At 38.8% G+C, this 20355-nt stretch overlaps 1 protein-coding gene across 2 annotated transcripts in view; it reads left to right on the forward strand.

Annotated features, from left to right (window-relative positions):
* The first annotated feature begins 486 nt into the window (after window positions 1-486).
* Window positions 487-20355, forward strand: part of RALB (RAS like proto-oncogene B) — a 48704-nt gene continuing 28835 nt past the window's right edge. Inside the window, exon 1 of one of the 2 annotated variants that reach the window (XM_054176164.1) lies at window positions 487-623. The gene's annotated coding sequence lies outside the window, so the exon portion shown is untranslated. Of the gene's footprint in view, window positions 624-2318; window positions 2452-20355 lie in introns of those variants that run through there. The other variant, XM_054176169.1, reaches the window with a different exon arrangement.

Genomic DNA, 20355 nt, shown 5'->3' on the forward strand with positions numbered 1-20355 from the left:
TTGGGTAGTTTAGAAAGTGCTTTACTTTCACTGAAAAAGGCAGTAAACAAGTCAGGGTACTACCAAGCAATGCATACACATGACTCTTTGCTGCTTACTCAAACCCAGCTGTGGTTGCAGAGGACTAGTGTGTTATCCTGAACAGACCTGGTAACAACCTCGAAGTTTAAGATCTGACTTAGGCTCTGACAACAGACAATGCCAGGCAACACTAAGCAATGATCTGAGATGGCATGGCTGTGATACGTCTCTTAGGCTGTAACAACATGTGTTGTTTTCTAAGTTTGTCATTTCTATTTGCTGAAACTTTTCACTGGAGATGGTAGGGAAGGTTAGGCAGACAAGTCATTTTCTATTATTGGCCATTCAGGACTTTTTTAAGCTGTTACTTTTCCAATCATCTACAACAGTTTCCTTGTTTTCAGAATATGTGCATGATATCATATCCGGAGCCCTTCCCTTTTCTTGAAGCTTTCTGAGGCACCAGGAGGAGTCCAGCTACAGTCATCATGTAAATGGTTCATAATACCGCAGTGGAGCTGCTTCTGCCATTGTCTGCCTGCCTGCCGTATTCACACTACTGAAGAAATTACCGCTGCAGAACAAACAACCCATTGAGCACAGTGAGTATCAGCTGAGAAAGCAGACTGTCTAGCTAGCTTACAAAGTCGTATTGAAGGAAGATCACTTCTCTATGTGATTTATGTATGTGCAGTTAGGGATGTAAATAAAAGTGAAAGGAGAACTCACTGTCATTCATCACTTCAGAGAGAAGAGAAAGGCCATTCCTGACCCAGCCAGGGTGAGAAAAGTATGCAGCAACTTAGGAAGCTCTCAGAGTGCAGAGACTGGAATAAAAGTGTGGGTAGGTCTAGGGAAGGGCCAAGGTACCTGCACTATATGAAGCAATGTGCCCATTCACTGTGGACAAACAGGAAAAAAGCACTGCTATAATGGCTTGACAAGCAGCTGTGCGTGAGCACATGGCACTGTTTTAATGCTGGATGACAAGAACCAATTTATCCCCAGTCCCACCCACTACTAAAGTGCATGTGTGGGACGGTCGTCATTCCTGAAGGCCAAACAGTTGTTTCTTCATTAGTTGGACAAAATGTTTCTTGGTTTTGGTGTAACTCCTCTGGTCAGCAGTGTTGCAGGTGGTAAGTGGAAGAATGGAATGGTAGTCCTCCTTGCCCCTCCATTCTCCAAAGTGCTGTAGTAACAGACCACCAGGTCTCCACCCTGTCTCTGTACCTGCTCTGGTCACCATGTGTTTATGGGCTCTGTAATTTTCCACTGTTTGTGCTTTCTGCACTTAGCCATGCCAGCCTCTTGCCTTGCTTGCCTGGTTTCTTACATCTGGGAATCAAGCACTCTTGCACTCTGTGGAAAGTGTCCAGAGGGCTGTTTCCCAGGGGGTCCTATTGATTAACTCCTTGAAGAGCTGGAATTTTGCTTTCCCAAAATTCAGGATCCTGACTTCACTCTTTGCCTAATCCATATCCCTTAGGACTGTGAACTTCACTGATGCATGATCAGTGCAGCTCAGGCTGCCTCTAGTCTTGACATCACCAATTAGCTGACTAACAGATCCTGTATTTAATTATCTTGTTGTCATGCTTAAAAAAATTCAAAGATGAAAGATGTGAGTTTCCTTTATATAAATGACCTAGCTCTGCTCTTGTGTCCTGTTTACATATGTATTTAATAATAGATTTTCCACCACCTTACTTCCAAGAAATGTTAGAGGTGCAGCAAATGTTTAATTTATTAATGTCATGAAGAAGTTGTGAGGTAGATTCCCTCATTTTACAGGTGAGAGAGAGAGACAGTTAAAAAAGGGACTTGCATAATATCACACCATTAGTCAGTGCTAACACTGAAAATAGAGTTTATGTCTTCTGTTTCCTTGCCCTGTATTTTAATCATCAAACCAGTCTTAACTCTAAAGTTGAATGAATTCAAATTATTAAAACAGTTGTTCTCAATTTCATGTTGGAGTATTATGCTTTAATCACCTAAACAGATGAAACACTTGCAAAAGTTTTGCTTGCTTAGGACTTTTAAATCCTTCTTGTTCAGATACTGCTTCAGATAGCATTTGAATTTATTTTGTTTAGAGTCATCCTGAACTTCAAAAACACACTCAAGCAGATCTCCGCAATAAAATAAGGAACACACTTAAACCTCACAACAATCTCTTTGCCGTCAGTGTAGCAATGCTCTTTTTCATTCTCTCAACAGCCATTCCACTTAATAACACCCATAGCCTTAATTAGTGGAGCATAGTAAAGTTATTGCCCCACAGAAAGCAAAAGATGGACTGCTGGTTACACTGTCATGACTAAATGAAAATGTAGCCTGAAGCACAAAAGAGCAATTGCATCTTAAGAAATGCCTTCTTACAAGTGCAGCTCTGTGTCATCTCAGAACAAACTGGTTCATAAAGAGGTAAGATCCTTGAAAACATATTTAACTGAATAGTAAGTGTGTTCAGGCTAATGGTATGCTCCAGCAGCTTTACAGCTTATCTCTAGTCCACATATTTGTTTATGCTGATAGGACATATATAAATTTTTCAGGTCCTCACTGTTTTACTTATGTAATAGTGTTCCTTAGAATAGAAAAGAATAAATGGCCCAGAAAATATGTATATAGTCATAAGACTGAAAGAGGCTCAGGAGAAAGAATGAAGTAATAATATTACTATGGCTTGCTCCCTATTAAACCTTTTGGGGTGTGCATGACAAGCAGCACAAGGTTGTGGTCAGGATGTTCATAAATACTTTTGCTATATGTAATGAATATGGCATTGCTGTGCAAGCAGCCTTCAAACATAATTGCAATTTAACAATAAAATACCTTTAAAATTCTGCTGCTTCATCACTGAATGCAAATAAAGCTCTGAGGTGGTAAAATCAGCCAGTAAGCTTCGGCATGCTGTATTTATGGAAAAACCCTCTAATGTAATCTAACATACTGTACTTGTAAAGAAGGGAGTCACATTTATTCTGTTTCCTCTGTGGGGTCAATACTTGCAATTCACCATGTTGTTTTCCTTTTGGGTTTATCTTCTCCTTAAAATATTAACTAGGAGCTATTTTACATTTGCCACTAGGGCTCTGTCATCAGTGATTGACTGTCCAATGTTGGTCAGAGTACTGCTCTGACTTCACTTTCAGTTTCTGTCAGATGTACTGTCTGCATCCATCTATCAGGACTAGAGATGCTGCCTTTCAAAGGGGTTTTTGAAAACCAGGGACAAGTTGTCCAGTATAAAGTGGACCGGAAGACACTTCTTTGACTCGAAACCAAACCTGAGATCACAATGCAAAGAGTTGAAAATATTTCTGTGGCTCTTCACGCATGTTTCCTTTTATCCATACTTCCTGTTATTAACCCATCAAATGTAATGGTAATAATATTTGAGAAGCTGAACATTTTAGCCAAACATTAGATAATTTTTGTGGGGGGAAAAAAAAACACAAAACAACAAAAACCAGACAGGTTTGAAATTGTAATGTGCTTGGGTCTTCTCTTCCAAATTGGGAAAAGAAAGACTGTGGTCTGTGTGTCTGGTAAAAACTAACCAAAAGAGTAGAAATTAAATACATGCACATAGTATCAATGGGCAGAGATTCCTTTTCATCAACAATTCAGCCAATAGTTAAGAAGAATTAGTTATCCTGAGAAAATCAGAAAGTGCTTGTGTATAATGTGAATGAGATTCACACTTGAGATGAGCTCTCACAAAATATGGGCCTTGAATGTAGAATGTTGGATGTAGAGAGAGTTGTACTTTCTTCATCTATTACTGAAGAGAACAGAAAACAATCCAGCCTTTATGATTAAGGAGACATCATGGTATTTTACATAATTAGCTTTAATTAAGATCCTATTTTTCAGTGAAACCCTTAGTGCATCCTGCCTACTTTAGTAATCATATTACTACTCCTTGCCCTTTAACAGATTTATCACAGCCTTGTTCTGTTGATTCAGCGCAGAAAGAAAACATTTTAGGCAAGTCAGTTCTTCCAGCAGTGGGGATTATAGGCAGGGCAACAGTGTATATTTGTGAGAGGTGTATGCTGTCTACCTTCATTCCCCACATGAGAATGACAAGGAAACTGAGGCACAGTCATAGTGATATTCTGAAGAGTTAACATTATTGAATGTATAATTATGTGTATTTGATTTTGTGCTAATATGGTGCTTATATATTAGAGACAGAAAATGAAATGGAAAGTGGAAAGGAATGAAAAATGAGGGAGCTGGACAGTTTAGTTCCCATTATGCAAGCACAGAGAAAGGTACAAAGCTAAAGAATGGCACAAGTGAAAAAATCCAGTATCACTTAAATTATATTAATTAAAAAAGGTGGAGTTAGAAATGCAGGGAGGGTACATTTTTTCCAACATTCCTTTTTATGTGCTAATCATGGCACTGTAAAGATCCAAGAATCTTGGATCATGCAATGTGCAAAACACCACTAGAACGTTTCCTGCTGGAACTAGGTAGAGTAGAGTACAATCTGAAAGTGTAAATATGGGTAAAGACTTCTCTGTTCAATCAAACATGCAGTTTCTGCTGAAACTAGTTTTGCTTGAGGACTAATTTGTGGTTCCAAGTGTCTTTCAGTGCTGACAGCTGAAGAAGATAGCTCTGGGCCAGATTGTAATGTTCACTCCTTGCTCTAATGGGCGGATGTGTTTAATTAACCTTTGTTTCTGCAGAAGCAGACATTCTGGCAAGCTGTGGGAATGCTAAGGGAGGGAAATCTAAACAGCAGTGAACCTAGGCACGTTCTATACTTCTTGTACTAGGTGAAAAATGTTAATGTAGACAAATACTGTTTCCTAGGAGATAGGTTTGTACAAGCAACTTCTGTAACACAAACTTAATATAGTTGCCCCTGTAGAGCTCTTTCCCATTAATTTCACAAGACCCTGCTATGGTCCCATGCCCTTGAGACTCTTGTCTCTCAGGTTTGGTTGAAGACTGAGCACAGTTCTTCAACTGAGGGTCACAAAAGTGTGTGTTTAAGGTGGAAATAGGCTGCTTAGTATCTCTTTGATAGAGTTAGACCTGACAGTCTGCCTGTTCCATGTCCAGCAGTCACTTCTCCAGATCACACAGCTTGGACAGACCCTTCCCAGAGGTTTCTCTAGAATGCGGCTCTTAAGGTTTATAGCTAATTCTTCAGAAGCCTATATGGCAAATCTAATGCAAAGCAGATATCCTTTGGATAAAGTTGTCCAAGGCAGTGTTTTTCACTTGGAAAACGAAAGCATTGTAGATTACAATTCATACAAATAAAGCAGATTCCCATGCCACCATATCTTTCACCAAAAAGTCACAAACTTTGCATGAATGTTTTGAAGGCATGCAAATTAGAACTTGTCTTCTCTGCCCTTCATCAGCTCCACTGCCACAATAGCACCATTGTTTCCTATCTCCTCCCCTTAGTAAGCAGCAACCCTCTCACTTCCTTTCCAGCCCAAACCTTTACATCTGAGAGATTTTTAAAAGCTCTGCTTTGTCATCTAGTTCTGTTGCTACTGTGATCTAAATGCCAACCTCCTTCAGTCCTGGTTATCTCAGTCTCAGCTAAACCAAGACCCTGATTTTACACAAAAGGCACATTTTCAACTTGAGTGGTGAACATTCCTTCTACTCTTGTAGTTCTACACACAAGGTGTATTCCCAACTGATAGAAACATTTAGGTTACAGCATTTTTCTTACTAAAATTGCACCGTAGCAGCACAGTATCAATCACATTATGAACAATCCTTTTCCCACCTCAGCACAGATGCAGAACCCTTTCATTCATGTTATGCAACCACATTGCCACAGTACATAGGAGCTAGTGTTAAGGCTAGAGCTAAATTACTAAATCCCTAATCCTATGCTTTGTCCAGTGGGTTTATGTTCCAGAATAGAGAGTCATGACAACAAGTGAGGTAACCAAAGCAAAATAAAACTGACTCCAGTTGTCAGGATTATGATTTCAGTATAATTCTTCAGCTTGTTCATACTGGTATCTGTTTCTAGTAAGGACTGATAACTCCAAAACCATAAACTGTGTGTGAAGTTCCTGGGTGATGACAGTTCCCTTTATAATGTTGTCCAGTGTCTGAGATTATAGAGCTAGGATTGTGTAGGCCTACTATGAGCAGAGTGTCCTATTGCAAAGAGAAAGTTTGCACAAAGACTGAGGCTGGAGTGAGAGTTCAGATATAGATGGTGATTGCAAAAGCTCTTACACTGGCCAAACTCACAGCACAGTGAGTGGATGTAGTCAAGCTGACACATGACTTGAAAGTTCTTAGCCAGTGTGGTTCAACATGCAGCCCTCTGGCCAAATCGAGTCTGCACAACTTTTTGCTTGTCCTGGATAATCTTTCCTATGGGAATTCCAAGGACCAAATTGCCATCTCATCCCCAAAAGAAGTAATGGAGAGAGGATGCTTCTTGCCCGCCCTTCTGAGAGATGTGTAAGAACAGCACCCTGATACAAATGAGTTCTTGCTGTCCTTCTGTCTGAATGAGTTTGAATGCTTCAGTGTGTGAAAGAAAACACTCCTGCATAGTCTGCTGCTTTATCTGCATGTTGGGCAGGAAAGAACAGCAGCACTCTTCCACCAATGACATTCTTATTTGCTGTTTATTGGCGGGGGGGGATGGGGCGGGAAGGGGAGGGAGTAGTAGGGAGCAGGGAACAGTAGTGTTTCCCCTGCAGCCTATTGTGCTGCTCAGCCTCCTCTCCCAAGCCTGCTTCACTGTCCAAGGATGAGTGTATGAATGGTAGAAGGTATGAAATCACAGTCCCAAGTTGCTGCTGATTGTCATCTCAAAGGCCTGTCTTTAAACTGGGACATGAGTGATGTAGTCTCTGAGGCTTGACTATCCCATTAATGTACCTAATGTTGCTGTATGTGTCACTCACCTCAATGCCAATGCATTTTGTTGCATTTGTATTCTTTGTATTGTATTTTTACGACACAACTGTGTCTCTCTGTCCATCTGCATGCAATGCATGACTCCATTTTCCTGCACAACTGCAGGAGTTATGAGTTCCTTGTAATTACAGGAATCATTTCAGAAAGTGTGAATTCTAGATGCAAACAAGGACACAGGACCTATGGGTTAATCCTGCAGATTTCGTAGTCAAGTGGATACACTCAGCAGGTTCTGGGTCCTGTCTTCTTCCAGTACAGTAAGCATTGGGCTAGTGGGGACTGAAAAGAATTTGCTGTTCTTGGAGTTGATAGAAAAACTCTTTTGCTAGTGGAAACAGGCACCACTCTAAGCTATTGCAAAGATTAAAAGCCATTGTAAAGAATTAAAATATCATCTTAATTTTACCATAATCTAAGTATAATACCAAAATTGAGAGCCCTCACTTAAATATGCATTGAAACAACTACATCATCAGGGAGACTCTCTAAGAGACTGAGATGAATGTAAATCTCAGATGAAACTTCTGCTTGAAGAAAGTGCTACTGGATGTGTCCATGGCTTCAGAACATGCACCCAGTGACACTACAAGGAAAAGCCACATTAACTTTCAGTCAAGCTAAAGGGTTATGCCTCCTGATTTTGACAGATGGCAGTCAATTACATTTTTCCTCTTTGGAAGAAGTATACATTTCTTTCTTTTGTTAGCATGACTGATAATGCAGGGGGATTTTTCTGAGGGTAGCCTTGGAACAAAAAGTGGCTCCAGGCGCTCTGTAAGAAGCCAAATAGAAGGGAAGGGTGGAGTGAAGTTGCTCTTTGATAATAGAAATAGTCTACAAGAAAGTTTCCTTATCTGCCTTCAATACTTGTTTTCCAGAAACCAACTGTATTGAAAAGGCAGAAGCTATTCTTCTCAGCTGTAAATTCTTTTCTGATAAGTCTTTTGGAAGAAATCACAATGCTATATTCATTCAAATCCTTCCTAGGATTCATTTATTCCATAAAGTGTTTCTATGCTAATCCACTAGGCGTTGCTATTTGCATCTTTAGAAGAAACAAAGTACTTAACCTGGACTGAATGTTTTAGAATTACTAAGCTCATGCATGTCCTATGCAAAAGCTTAGTCCACAAGAAAAAAAAATAATCTATTGGCTCCTGGCAGGAGCTCTTTATGTTGCATTCTTATTTCTTACTGTGGATTGTAATCTTTGCAGGGAAGAAGGTGAAGGTGCTTGTCTTTATGCACCTTTGAGTATCATACATGTCAGCAGCTTTATGCAAATTAGTGAAGAAGAAAACAAGAATTTTACATTACAGATAATCTTTGTCTTGATTAGCAGTAGAATTCTACTCTGTCATCCTAGTGTAAATCCAGATTGGTGTTGAAGTCATTGGAATGGAATATGCTTATAAGTCTTGATACAAAGAAGCCTGAAGGGGAGAGTAGGCCAGAAATACTGAACCTAATAGATTAATTTTCATTACCTTAGGCTATGCAAACATTAAATAATGCTAGTGTGCTCTTCAGGACATGCTGACTCTATGCTGCCTTGTGCTCTAGGCTGAGAATATAACTCAAGAATGCACATCTGCTAATCAACAGTGCATAAATCAGTGGTTCTCAAACCAGGCACTATTATAACTAGTGAGGTTACAACAGCTTCAAATGAGGTCACAAGCTACAAGAAATTCATTGTTATAACGTATTTATGCTAGTATTTGGAATTGCTTTAAATTTGTGCTCTACAATAGCAGGTTTTTGCAGTGAAAAAATTTGGGGAACTGCTGTATTTTACTCTGTGAAAGACTGGGTGGAGAGACTATTTCCTCTGAGTCATCAGTGGGAGAAGTCCATTATTACAAGAGTGAAACATGGGAATGTGACAGCTAGACTTGAAAAAAGAAGTCCCTACGGCTGTGAACGTATTCAAATCCGTTGATACAGCATCTTTCAAGCCCAAAGGTGTCAACACCATTACTTTCCAAAATTGTAACTAGTCATAGAATCATTAGAGTTGGAAAAGATCTTTAAGATCACCAAGTCCAACATAATCCAGCTACCCTGACCACCATACTGCATCCTGAAGCACCACATCTACACGCTTCTTGAACATCTCCAGGGATGGTGAGTCTAACACCTTCCTGGGCAGCCTGTTCCAATGCCTCACTGCTCTCAGGTCAGTCCACAACCAAAATACACTCACCACCAGGTAAAACATGGCAGTTATTTGTGTGTTATATACAACACATGAGAAGAAAGAAATAAGGTTATTACAGATATCAGAAATGGCTGGACCCCCTTATTATTTTTTTTGCACTGTATGTATATCTGTGCTGGAATCTGGCAAGGAAGCCCTGTCAGCAGAGGCAGCGGATGTTGTAGAGGCAGCAAGCCGAGAGCTGGGAAGGAAGGCAATACTTCCTGGTAGTCATTAGCAAGCTCAGAGGAAGGAAAGCATCCTGCCTAGTCATGCTAAGTCAGCTACAGAGTCCCTGTTAACACAGCAAATCCCTTACCTGTTCTTGTTTAAGAAGAAGGATATTCAGATTCGGTTAGGAAAAAGAAGCCAAGATTTTGTACAAGAGTGTGCAAAGCACCCACTGAACTTCACTCTCCTATACTGTGACTTCCTAGTTTGCTCAAGGGACCTGTATAAAGAACATGAGGACTCACTTACCTTGTTTTGTCCCCCTTTATCAAGCACACTTGATCAGTTGTCATCTTCTTATGCTATGCCTAGACTTAAATATTTATGCCATGTCCTATTAAAATCCTCAGCTAAGAACTTCCACCCTTTTGGCTGCACAACTACTGCATACCATTTGTTAATTTGTGAATTTCAAGTATATTTTGTATGCCCTAGTAGTCCTTTGCCTTTTGTCTAGAAGCTGCCAGTTCCACAGGCAGTTTCCAAGAATCAATCACTAGGAACCACCTTTTGTTAAATAATATAAATTAAAATTAGTCTGTGCTCAAAATAATTTAAATAACAAGTTAAATAAACTAGAATACTTAAACAAACAAAACACACCTAAACAAACAAAACCCCAAACCCACTAACCGAAACAAAACCCCAAACCCAACAAAAACCTTCGAAGGGAAAAACATACAAAGAATGCTGACTTTAAGCTATATTTTCAAGCTATGTTTCATTACTATTACTGTTACCATTTGTCAAGGACTTTCAAGCCAGTTCTGGTATTTCTCCCCTTTGTGTTTCTAACTCTCACTGTTACATTCTTAATTTTCTTGTTCTTAGCTAAACGTGCCCTATTAAAATTTTCTTTGTCCATGTTTTTTCTGCTCAGATATTAATCAGCAAAGCAGAACATTTCCTGTCCTTGGGAGGATGAAGCTACCCTGGATATTGTGAGGCTGTGTCAGCACTAGCAGGATGCAGACAAGGAAGCTATGCATTTTATTAACAGGAACTACAAGAAGAGTGGCAAAGTTTTGGCAGAATTAGAATGAAATGTTTGTACATGGAACGGAGTAGGAACTGGAGCTAAATTTTACTATTTTTTTTTTTAAATAAGGCTGCTAGCAAAGTAGAATGATAGATTTGTAAATCATCAGGAGCTTATGAGAAAAAGCTCATGCTCAAAAACTAGGATTTGAATGAAAGCTCTAGCTGTCTGAGTGGAGCAGTGCCTCTGGCATGCTGCAGAAGGCTGCTTTGGTGAACTGAGAGTACAGATGAGTTATGTCGTGGAGCAACAAGTCATGACCACTGACAAATGAAGAGACGTAAGTTTGGAGTCTCACAAAAATTGAACTAGAATTAATAATATGGGTCAGTGAGAATAAAATTTGGCTCATATTTTCATGCTGGAACACAAGGCATGTGTCTTGGAGAGCTACCAGTGCATATGAACCAAAATAAAAATAGGAATGTAGCTCTGTGGTGTGGATTTAAAATTACACCAGACATAACACCAGCAATAGCCATAAGCATGGTGCCATCTAATGTGATGCTGTGAGCTGGTCAACACTTTCCAGTCTGGACTAACATCTTTTCATACCTCTTCTAACAGAAACTCAGAAGTCTTCCACAATCCAAAACTGTGACAGAACAAGCCTGGTTGTTGCAAATTTGCTTATTGAAGTAGGAACATGTGTTGAAAAAAGCTGGCAACTGGTCAGCTTCACAGACTGGTCTTCCCATTAGTTATGGCTTTCTACTGAATGAAGTCTCTAGCAAGGAAGCATGGTCCTCCACTAGCCATCCAAAAAGGCATAAAAAGCCTAATTTCTTCTGTAGGCAAACCAAACATATATTTATCTTAAGAGATACAGAAACAATCTTTTTTGATGTTGAAACCAGCCTTTTTCATTGCTGATTTCTGACCTGATTTGTGATCTATGCAGCATCTTGTTTTGTGACACCTGCAGATTTATTCCAACTAACGTGGTAAGGGGAGCAGCCCTTTTATGATGAACTTTTTAAAGGGAGGAGTTGAAGGTTGCTGGTGAAATGTATGCTGTAGGTGCAGCAACCAAGGACAAAGGATGGCAACCACACCTACTTGTTTTTACACTTACGGCTTTTGGGAACTGACAGAAAAGATTAGTTGTGATTTATGCCTATTTCTGAGAAGCAAGACCTTATAATTATCAGGTAGTTCACCTGTATCTTGCAACAGCTATGCCAAAAGCAGAAAGAACTTGTGCGTGGAGTCACTCCACGAGGACAGCTTTAAACCCAGCTGGAAAATTCTCGGGAAGAGACTGTGTTTTGCGCAGCCATTGAATAAATCTCATTTTCTTTTAACTAGAATAAATTCAAATATCTGAGGTCCCTTAAAGCCCTCTGGAATCATATTACAGTGATTCCTATCTTTTATTGCAGATAATCAATTCTTCTAGCACAGGTAAGAATCCTCGGTAAACTTTTTACTTCTGTTTACAAAGTAGTGTCCCATCAGAGGTTTATCATTTCTTTCATGCTGCAGTCTTTACCTGCTTCTACTTTTTCACTGCATTGTTTGTATTACAAGAACAATGAAACAAAACCTCAGTGAAGGTACCTAGAACATTAGTGACAGAAAAGCTAGCTATGACTTAGTGTACTGATTTTTTTTTTTTTGTGAGAACCACACCTCTCTCTTGGCAAGGAATTATAGAAATAATTGTAAAGATGAGTCCTGAAGTTCATGGAAATTTGAACTCTACAGACTAGTGCTGCAACTCTTTCTGCCATGATTCAGGCAGTATTTAAAAATGGCTACTTAGACTTATTTCCAGTAATATTGTGTAAGAAAGTACAAATCAGCTAATTGGAAAAGGAACTGAGTTTTACCATCGGTTCCTGAATTGCAAGTTTCCCAAATTACCCCCAGAAAACCCTTGGAGAAGTTGAAGAAAAGCCACAAGGAAACTGTTACTGAGCCCTCAGTGCTGAGAAGTCAAAGCATCCCATCTGATCCCAGCAAAGGATTCTTCACATGCTAATCAAAAGAGAGATTCAGCAGGTTGTCACATTGCCTAAGCTCTGTGAAAAGAAACTGAAACAGCAAAACTATATCAAAATGAATCTAGCACAGATGTGACAGGATTATGGCATTTAACATAATGGATATCTCCAGTCAGAACAGTAAAATCCACAGCATTTTTGCTTTCCAAAGAGCAAGAACAACTGTCTTTTCTTGGAAGGAAGTGGCAGCTACCACAGCACTATAATCATATCTCAGGCTTGTTACACATAAAGATCTTTTCTAAATTTACAAGGAAATAACTTACTGGGTTAAAACATTTGTCAAGAAAAAAAAAAAAGATCATTAAACATTTTGGATCTTGCATTTACTTTGCCTGTTGCCAGCTATGTACCTGCTTCTTAGCTGTCATAAGAGTCTTGCATCCTAAATTAACTATAATTGTTAAATGGAAGAGCTAAGGTCACAAACATTATCATCCAGCATTCTCTTCAAGACCTTCAGCAAAAGGACTGGGTAGACTTTGGGGAAAATAGCATCTTAAGCCATTGCAGTATGATTCAGTACACTCTCAGATCCCTTCTCTGAATGTAATCTGTGTAAGCAAACAAGTTCAGTGGGAAGCTGATAGGAAAAGACTAAGGAAGAGGGTATCTTGTAATTCCTGTCCTTGTTCACAAATTGAAAGAATAGAATAGAATTAACCAGGTTGGAAGAGACCTTCGAGATCACCATGTCCAACCTATCATCCAACACTACCCAATCAACTAAACCATACAACCAAGCATCCTGTCAAGCCTCGCCCTGAACACCCCCAGCGACGGCGACCCCACCACCTCCTCAGGCAGCCCATTCCAGTGGGCAATCACTCTCTCTCTGTAAAACTTCCTCCTAACCTCCAGCCTAAACCTCCCCTGATGCAGCCTGAGACTGTGTCCTCTTGTTCTGGTACTGGTTGCCTGGGAGAAGAGACCAACCTCCGCCTCACTACAACCCCCCTTCAGGTAGTTGTAGAGAGCAATAAGGTCACCCCTGAGTCTCCTCTTCTCCAGACTAAGCAACCCCAGCTCCCTCAATCTCTCCTCATAGGGCTTGTGCTCCAAGCCCCTCACCAACCTTGTTGCCCTTTTCTGGACACGCTCCAGAAAGTCAACATCCTTCCTAAACTGAGGGGCCCAGAACTGGACACAGTACTCAAGGTGCAGCCTAACCAGAGAGTAGCAGTCTTTTCTTTCCTTTGTCTGCAAGGTCTCAGGGGCTGCAGAATCTATCTAGCATGTAATAAACCAGACATCAACTTCCTCCTCTTTTGAGGTGATTAGAGCCCCTATATAGTAGGAAAATGCCCCAAATAGCAAGTCAAAGACTACCCTACGCTAGGAAGTGTTCTGTTTAGTCCTTGTTGAAGCTGATCCATTTTGCATGGAATACTGTTCTCCAAACCAGAGACACTATAGGCAAGACTGAACTCTTATCTAACAATTACAGCACACACTGAGCAGTCCCTGCTCTCATAAAGGTGTCAAAATTTATATTGACTACACTGGTGGCATCTGTGCCTTTATAGTTCTAGCTACCACAGGCAGGCTTACATTATCCACTTGGCTTTGTCCATCTATTTCTATCAACCAGCACCCTTATGGGACAGTAATAAATGGCCATTTCTAGGTTTTAACCTTGTCAACTAACTTGCAGTGACCCCACAGAGTTTCAGCTTTGATGTTTGCAGACTTAAGTCTTCCATTGATCTGTAGAAGGGAAAAACACAATTTCTTTCTTTATACAGTGCATATGCAGATAACACACTTTATCTGCAGAGATGAGTTCTTGAAGAGAATTTACTTCCTTTTTATGTTCAACTGAAATAATGATGATCCCAATGCTTCAATATGAGGTTGATTTTTACAGTATACAAACTGTCCTGAGACCAACAATTAATTTGAAGTGTGCCATGAAACTGCTGACTTATGGCAACCCAGTGTTCTCAGCTGGTACTGAGAGTTTTCAGAGCAGTCTCTCAAATTAATTAGTTTTCATCCCTTCTCTAATTTCAGTCATGTAATTGTTCTTGTCCAAAGCTAAAAGCAAATAGCAAATAATCAAGTGACACTGAAAACAGTGTGGAAAAAAGCAATGTCTCAGATGATGCTGCTTAGAATCAGATCACTAGTTTCTTGGCTAATTCTGTGTTTTGAAAGATTCCACATTAATTTTGATGCACTATGCATGGCTTATGAGGAACAGAATGATTATGACCTAGCTTCTTCATTATCTGACCATTTCTGCAGTGGTTTCAATCTGCATTAACTGCTATTTAGCATTTTGCAGATGTTTTCACAGGCAGGAACTGGTGTGGAAGAAAAAAGGTAGAGGAAAAGCAAGCCTTGTATGTCTTATAAACTGGCTGTAATTCCATTTTAAATGTCAGAGAACTACTGCATAGAAAAAGCAAAGCCTTAAGAAAGGACAAGGGTTGTAAGGGGCATAAATAGTTATTTGAGCCAGATCAATTCATTTTGTGTTACTGAAAGTCTGATCAGAAAAAAATGAAGCTAAAGATACATTGTTGCCCTTGAAGAAATCCAGTTTGAGGATGAAATTCATGCCTGAATGCAGAGAAGCAATTTTGAAAAGTCAAGAATTGATTTATTGTTCTCTGGAAGGTTGCGTAAAGCTTCTAACTAAAGATCTCAAAGTTACACAAAGGTGGTTTGCATGATTAAGGGTAATCATAGTTCTCAAGGACTCTTAGAAGACAGGGCCATATCTTGGTGGTTTGTGGGTTTTTTTGGTGTTTTATGGGGGTTTGTTTTTTCTTCTCTACTGTAATTTTTTTGTTTGGTTGGTATGGATTGTTTTTTCCACTCTGAATAGATGGAACTTCTTAAACTAATTTGTATTTGCATTACAGACACACATGCCCCAGCAGTAGCACAGGTACATATCTGCTGTATATGGTATACACAGATTCTGCTCTCATCTATGATCATGTCAATTCCAGTAAACAAGATTTAAGAAAGCCAAGATATAACACTGTTGAATAAACTACAGTTGATCAAAAATTGTCCCAGAAAAGCCATTCCTTGGCCATTCTGCTCTGTGGCAGAAAACCTACAACACAGCTTGGAAGGTTTTAAAACGTGCCAACAATGAAAGGGAAAAGATAAGACCAATTTAAAGCTAAAGTTCATTGCTCTCCAGAAAAGAGCTGCAAATATCAGATGAATTTAGGATTTCAGTTGTTTTATTTTGACAAAATTAGTTTAGGCAGAAGTGTAAGTGGATTTGCAGACTGAGGATCCTACAAAGCAGTACAGCTCCTCCCAAGCTTTCACAAAGGAATAGGCTTAATGTCTTTTGTCAGAAGACAAAAGATTATTTTTATTTACAATTAACTTATTAATTAGTTAACAGGTTGAATATTGACATATGGATATGTTGAATAGTAAATTGCTTCTATTGACATTCTTAGCTTCTGTCAAGTAGTGTTTTCTCAAGTTATTCTCTCTTTTGACAGATCCTAAGTAGACAGACCTCCACTGAAAAGATAAAATAATACAGAAACCAGAACATTAAGGTTTATTTTGAAATTACTTTCCTCAATCCTCTAAAGTAAAGCATAGTGTATTCTTATCAATTTAACTCAACAAACAAATAAAATACCAAACAAGAAGAGCATGTTTGTGGACTGTGTCAGGTTATCAGCCACAAGTAACAAACATGTCTTTTTGAGACATGATGAGAATGATGCTGTGTAAACCAACATGCACGTGCAGCTCCATATTGAAAATGTTCTCAAAGGCAGCAATATTATCACGACTGTATTATGTTCTGAACAAGTTCTGAAACTGAGAATAAATTGATAGCATAACACTATGATACTTGTATTAGCATATTCATAGACACACAAACTTTCTCATGAACTCCATTTGGTGGAACAAGTTCCTACAAGTTTCCTACAACATCCATTTTGTCCATGTTTTGGAGGCTTTCACCTCTGCATTGAAATACAGCAATTAATGAACAATGAAGTATGATATTGTGTAAGTTTAGGTAAAGAATCTGTAGAAAAGTGAGGCTGAAGAGGAGGTATGGCAGACAGAATTTGTAGCCATTTGTTTTACCATCCAAACCACTTCATATAGAACTTGGATTTCCAGAAGAGATTTTCCATTCCAGTTCACATTGAGACCATCTTTAATTTGACATCTGCCAGCATGAGAGTGCAAAGTTATGTTGTAGGTGCAAGAAAAGTCTGATTTTTTTTTTAGCCACTGACTCATATCAGAGTAAATTCTAGAAGGTGTGCCATTGATAAATAAGTAAAATACCATCATAACAGTAACTTTATCACAAAATAGAGGTCTCAGTATCCCTCTTATAATGGTAATATGGTTGAGAAAAAAAGAATTCTATTGCCACTTACTAAAGGGGCATCAAAGCTCCCAAATGTTTGCAATAGATGTTGTGATTAAAGATGGAAAAGAGAAAACTGCATTGATTATAGTGAAGACCACAGACTAAATATGAAGGGCTTTTTTGGCATAAAACTATGTTTGCAGAAAAGTTGCTCTGATTTAATTTGCAGAGGACATCTGAACCTCATTTTAAGTTACATCAACTTAATCAGAGATTGTAGACACAAGTAGATACTTGCAAATGATATAATTTTAATTGACAGATCTTTCTGAAGTATTGCTCTCACTCTGCTAGAATGCTGCTTGCTAAAACCCAAATTATTTTAATTGTTAATTTAAAATATTTGTCAATAATTTAATCTGGAAAATTTGATTAAAACGTAACAGACACAAGATCTGTTAGCGTGAGTATTTTTCAAGCATGCTCAAATCACTCTCCAACAGCAGCTATTCAACAAGGTAGGACCGTTCAACTCAACGTGCTTAATTCTCAGTGATGTTAGGTGTCTTATTGTTATGGAAAAGTCCCTTGCCTTATCTATTTCTGAAGTAATTCCAGGATTTATGCGGCTGGCTTTGGTGTGATAATGATAATCACATTCAACTTTATCTGTGAGACACTGAAGTATGCTTTCTAGCCCATATATAACTGGTAAAACTTTAGTTAATGTATCTGCTTCAGCAGTGCCTTTCAGGAAATGTGTGCCAGCTGGAGGGAGTCCAAACAAGAGAGAGTAACTGACAATTAGGAAACATGACCTATAAAAAACAACTGAAAAAAAACAGGTGTAATTTGAAGGAAAGAAAGAATTGTGAAGAGTGAAAACAAAATAATTAATATTTAGCAGATTTATGCAAAAGTAATTAAAAGAATCTGATTGATATGTCTAGTATACAACTAATTAATATGCTTAAACTGCAGTGACATTTAAGGTAAATGTGGTTGAGTTTTTCCTTATGATAAAGTAATGAAACACTTTAAATAAATGGGTATGATGATACCACAATCTTAATTGCATTAAAAAAAATGATATGCCAAAAAAATTTTATATGTATAACTGATACTGCCTTCAAGGCATGGAATAGGACTACCTGACCTCTTATTTTCTTTCGAATCTTGTTTATCAAGATATTTACAATAAACTTAGCTCCTTCTGCAAAGGCTCCAAGATCAGGCCCTAAATCTGTCAAACCGTTGACAATCATGACGATCAGAAGTGTAACACTTGTAAAACTGGAATGTGAAATCCTTTACCTCATAAAATGTCTGTGAGAATCCCCTTAAAAATGTCCTTGTGATATGATCCTGACAAATCCTAGCTGCATCTGAAATGGAAAGGTGATTTGACAGTGAACTTTATTTTAGTGTGGCGACTTCCTGCTGTCTGTAACAAAAATAAAGTGCATGATATAGTCAAAATGCCATCATCTCCTACAAGGCCAGAAACACAGTCATATTTCATTTGCTATCACTTGTTTCTGATGTACTTCCGTTTACTGTTTTAGGGTGTTTGCTGGAATTCATAAATCATGGCAAGGTCAGTTTCATTCTCTCAAGTAAAGAAATTATCTGTATAATCTAGTTCTTGTTAGACTACCCATGCCAAAACAAAACAAAACAAAAAACCCAACCAAAGCCCCCCCCCCCCCCCCCCAAACTCCACACCAAAAAAACACCCATAAACAAAAACAAAAGCAAACAAACAAAAAAAAACCCCAAACCCTACATTATTTTTATTTTAGAACAAACTCTGAGTGCACATTATGTACATGTACCTCTTCTGACAAGTTATCTGAGCATAGATTTACCCTGGCAGCTGAACTTTGCAGATACAAAAAATGTATTTTGAGAACAAAAAGGACATTACAGCGTTCTAGATAATCTGACACCCTCCACTCCCCTGCCCTGTTTTCTCCAATTATCTTTCTTCTGTTCTCCCCAGTTTTAGAGTATCATTCATTTTGAATGAAATCTGGTTCAACATGTAGGATGGAAAAAAAATAACAGTGGCTTTGGATTGAACAAATCAATAAAAGCTTATGGGTCTGGTTTCCTTCACTGAACTATTGCTTTGTCCTGCACAGGTGCTACAGTGGACTGGCCATATATAACTAAGAATTCCTTCAGAGAGGAATTCTGTTCTTATGAGAGGAACCTGTTCTTATGGTACTGGTTCAGCTTCAGTGCTGGAGATGTTGGAGGACCACTTATTCCTGCACTAACCCCTGATCTTTGTGTGGTTATTACTGGCAACGGTTCCTGCCCCAGTCTTGTAAACTGAGTCTAGGGTAAAGGTTATGATCAGGTATCTGTCCTGCAGCTGTCACTTGTCAGTATTCAGACGTCAGCAGAGAAGAGAATCTGCTTCTTATTTCTGTTACTGCCAGACATCACTGCATTTCTGTTACGGCAAATGACATCACTAAATCTGCAAAGGCTGACTTCCTAGGTAGCACTGATTCCCTTGCAATTCAAGGCCCTCCCTGCAAGCTCCTCATCACTTTGTACACCTTAATTTTTACCCCTAAGACTACTATTACATGTTCTCTGCAGAAACAGGGAATTCCTTCTGTCCATCATTTGCAGCCTACTAAGCTTTATAGTTCCTCAAATAATTTTTTTTCTAAACTGGCTCCTTACCTTGCTCATCTCATAGTCATTTGTGTCAAAAAAAAAAATATGCCCAGGATGTTATACAACACTGCCAGAGGAGAACTGGGTATGAAGATGGAGGTACTGTACAGGCATAAACGACAAACATGGAAGACAAAGCAACTGCCAGTCCCATCTAGCATGAATTTTATCAGAAGGAAGAGGTAGATAAAAATGTTGGCATCTTCCCTCTCAGCAGTGGTGCATAAGGCAATCCAAGGGATCAGATCAATAAATCCCGTAATGTTCACACAACTCCCCTCTCCCCTGCAGCACTCAGGCAAGGTTTGGTGGTCTGTTACCCATCTTAACTAGGAATGTCTACTGCATCCTCTCCATTTAATTCTTTATAGACATCACCTTGATTTTGTCAAGTACTTCCACAATAAAAAAACCCCACAAACAAAACAAACCCCAAACCCCCACAAAACCCAAACCAACCAACCAAACCAACCCCAAAACCCACCAAATATAGCTGTATATTTGGGGTTTACGTCTTTTCCCATCACTAGTTTCTAGGACTAATTTCAGTTAATTGTTTGTTAGCTAACCATTTTTGTACTTGAAAAACAAAATTGTTCAGAAGGGAGGTATGAGTCCTAACCTTTGCAAAAAAGAAATTAATTTGTTGCTCAATCATCCTACCACATTGTTCATGACTAGCAGTGGCTCAGAGTGCCCCCTTACATTCTTAGTGGGTATTTTGATGCATGCATCAAAAATACTGTCCCTACAACTAAGAATTTGCAGTTTAGAACATATTATGGCATAATAAAGCAACGACTGGGGATAAATTCTTTCATCTCTACAGAAATCTTACTCATTTAGAGGTTAACATTTATTGTCTGCAAAGCACTTAGAATAAAATAGATGCAATATAGAATGACAA

Source organism: Dryobates pubescens, chromosome 2 (genome assembly GCF_014839835.1).
Source record: "Dryobates pubescens isolate bDryPub1 chromosome 2, bDryPub1.pri, whole genome shotgun sequence".
Lineage (NCBI taxonomy): Eukaryota > Metazoa > Chordata > Aves > Piciformes > Picidae > Dryobates > Dryobates pubescens.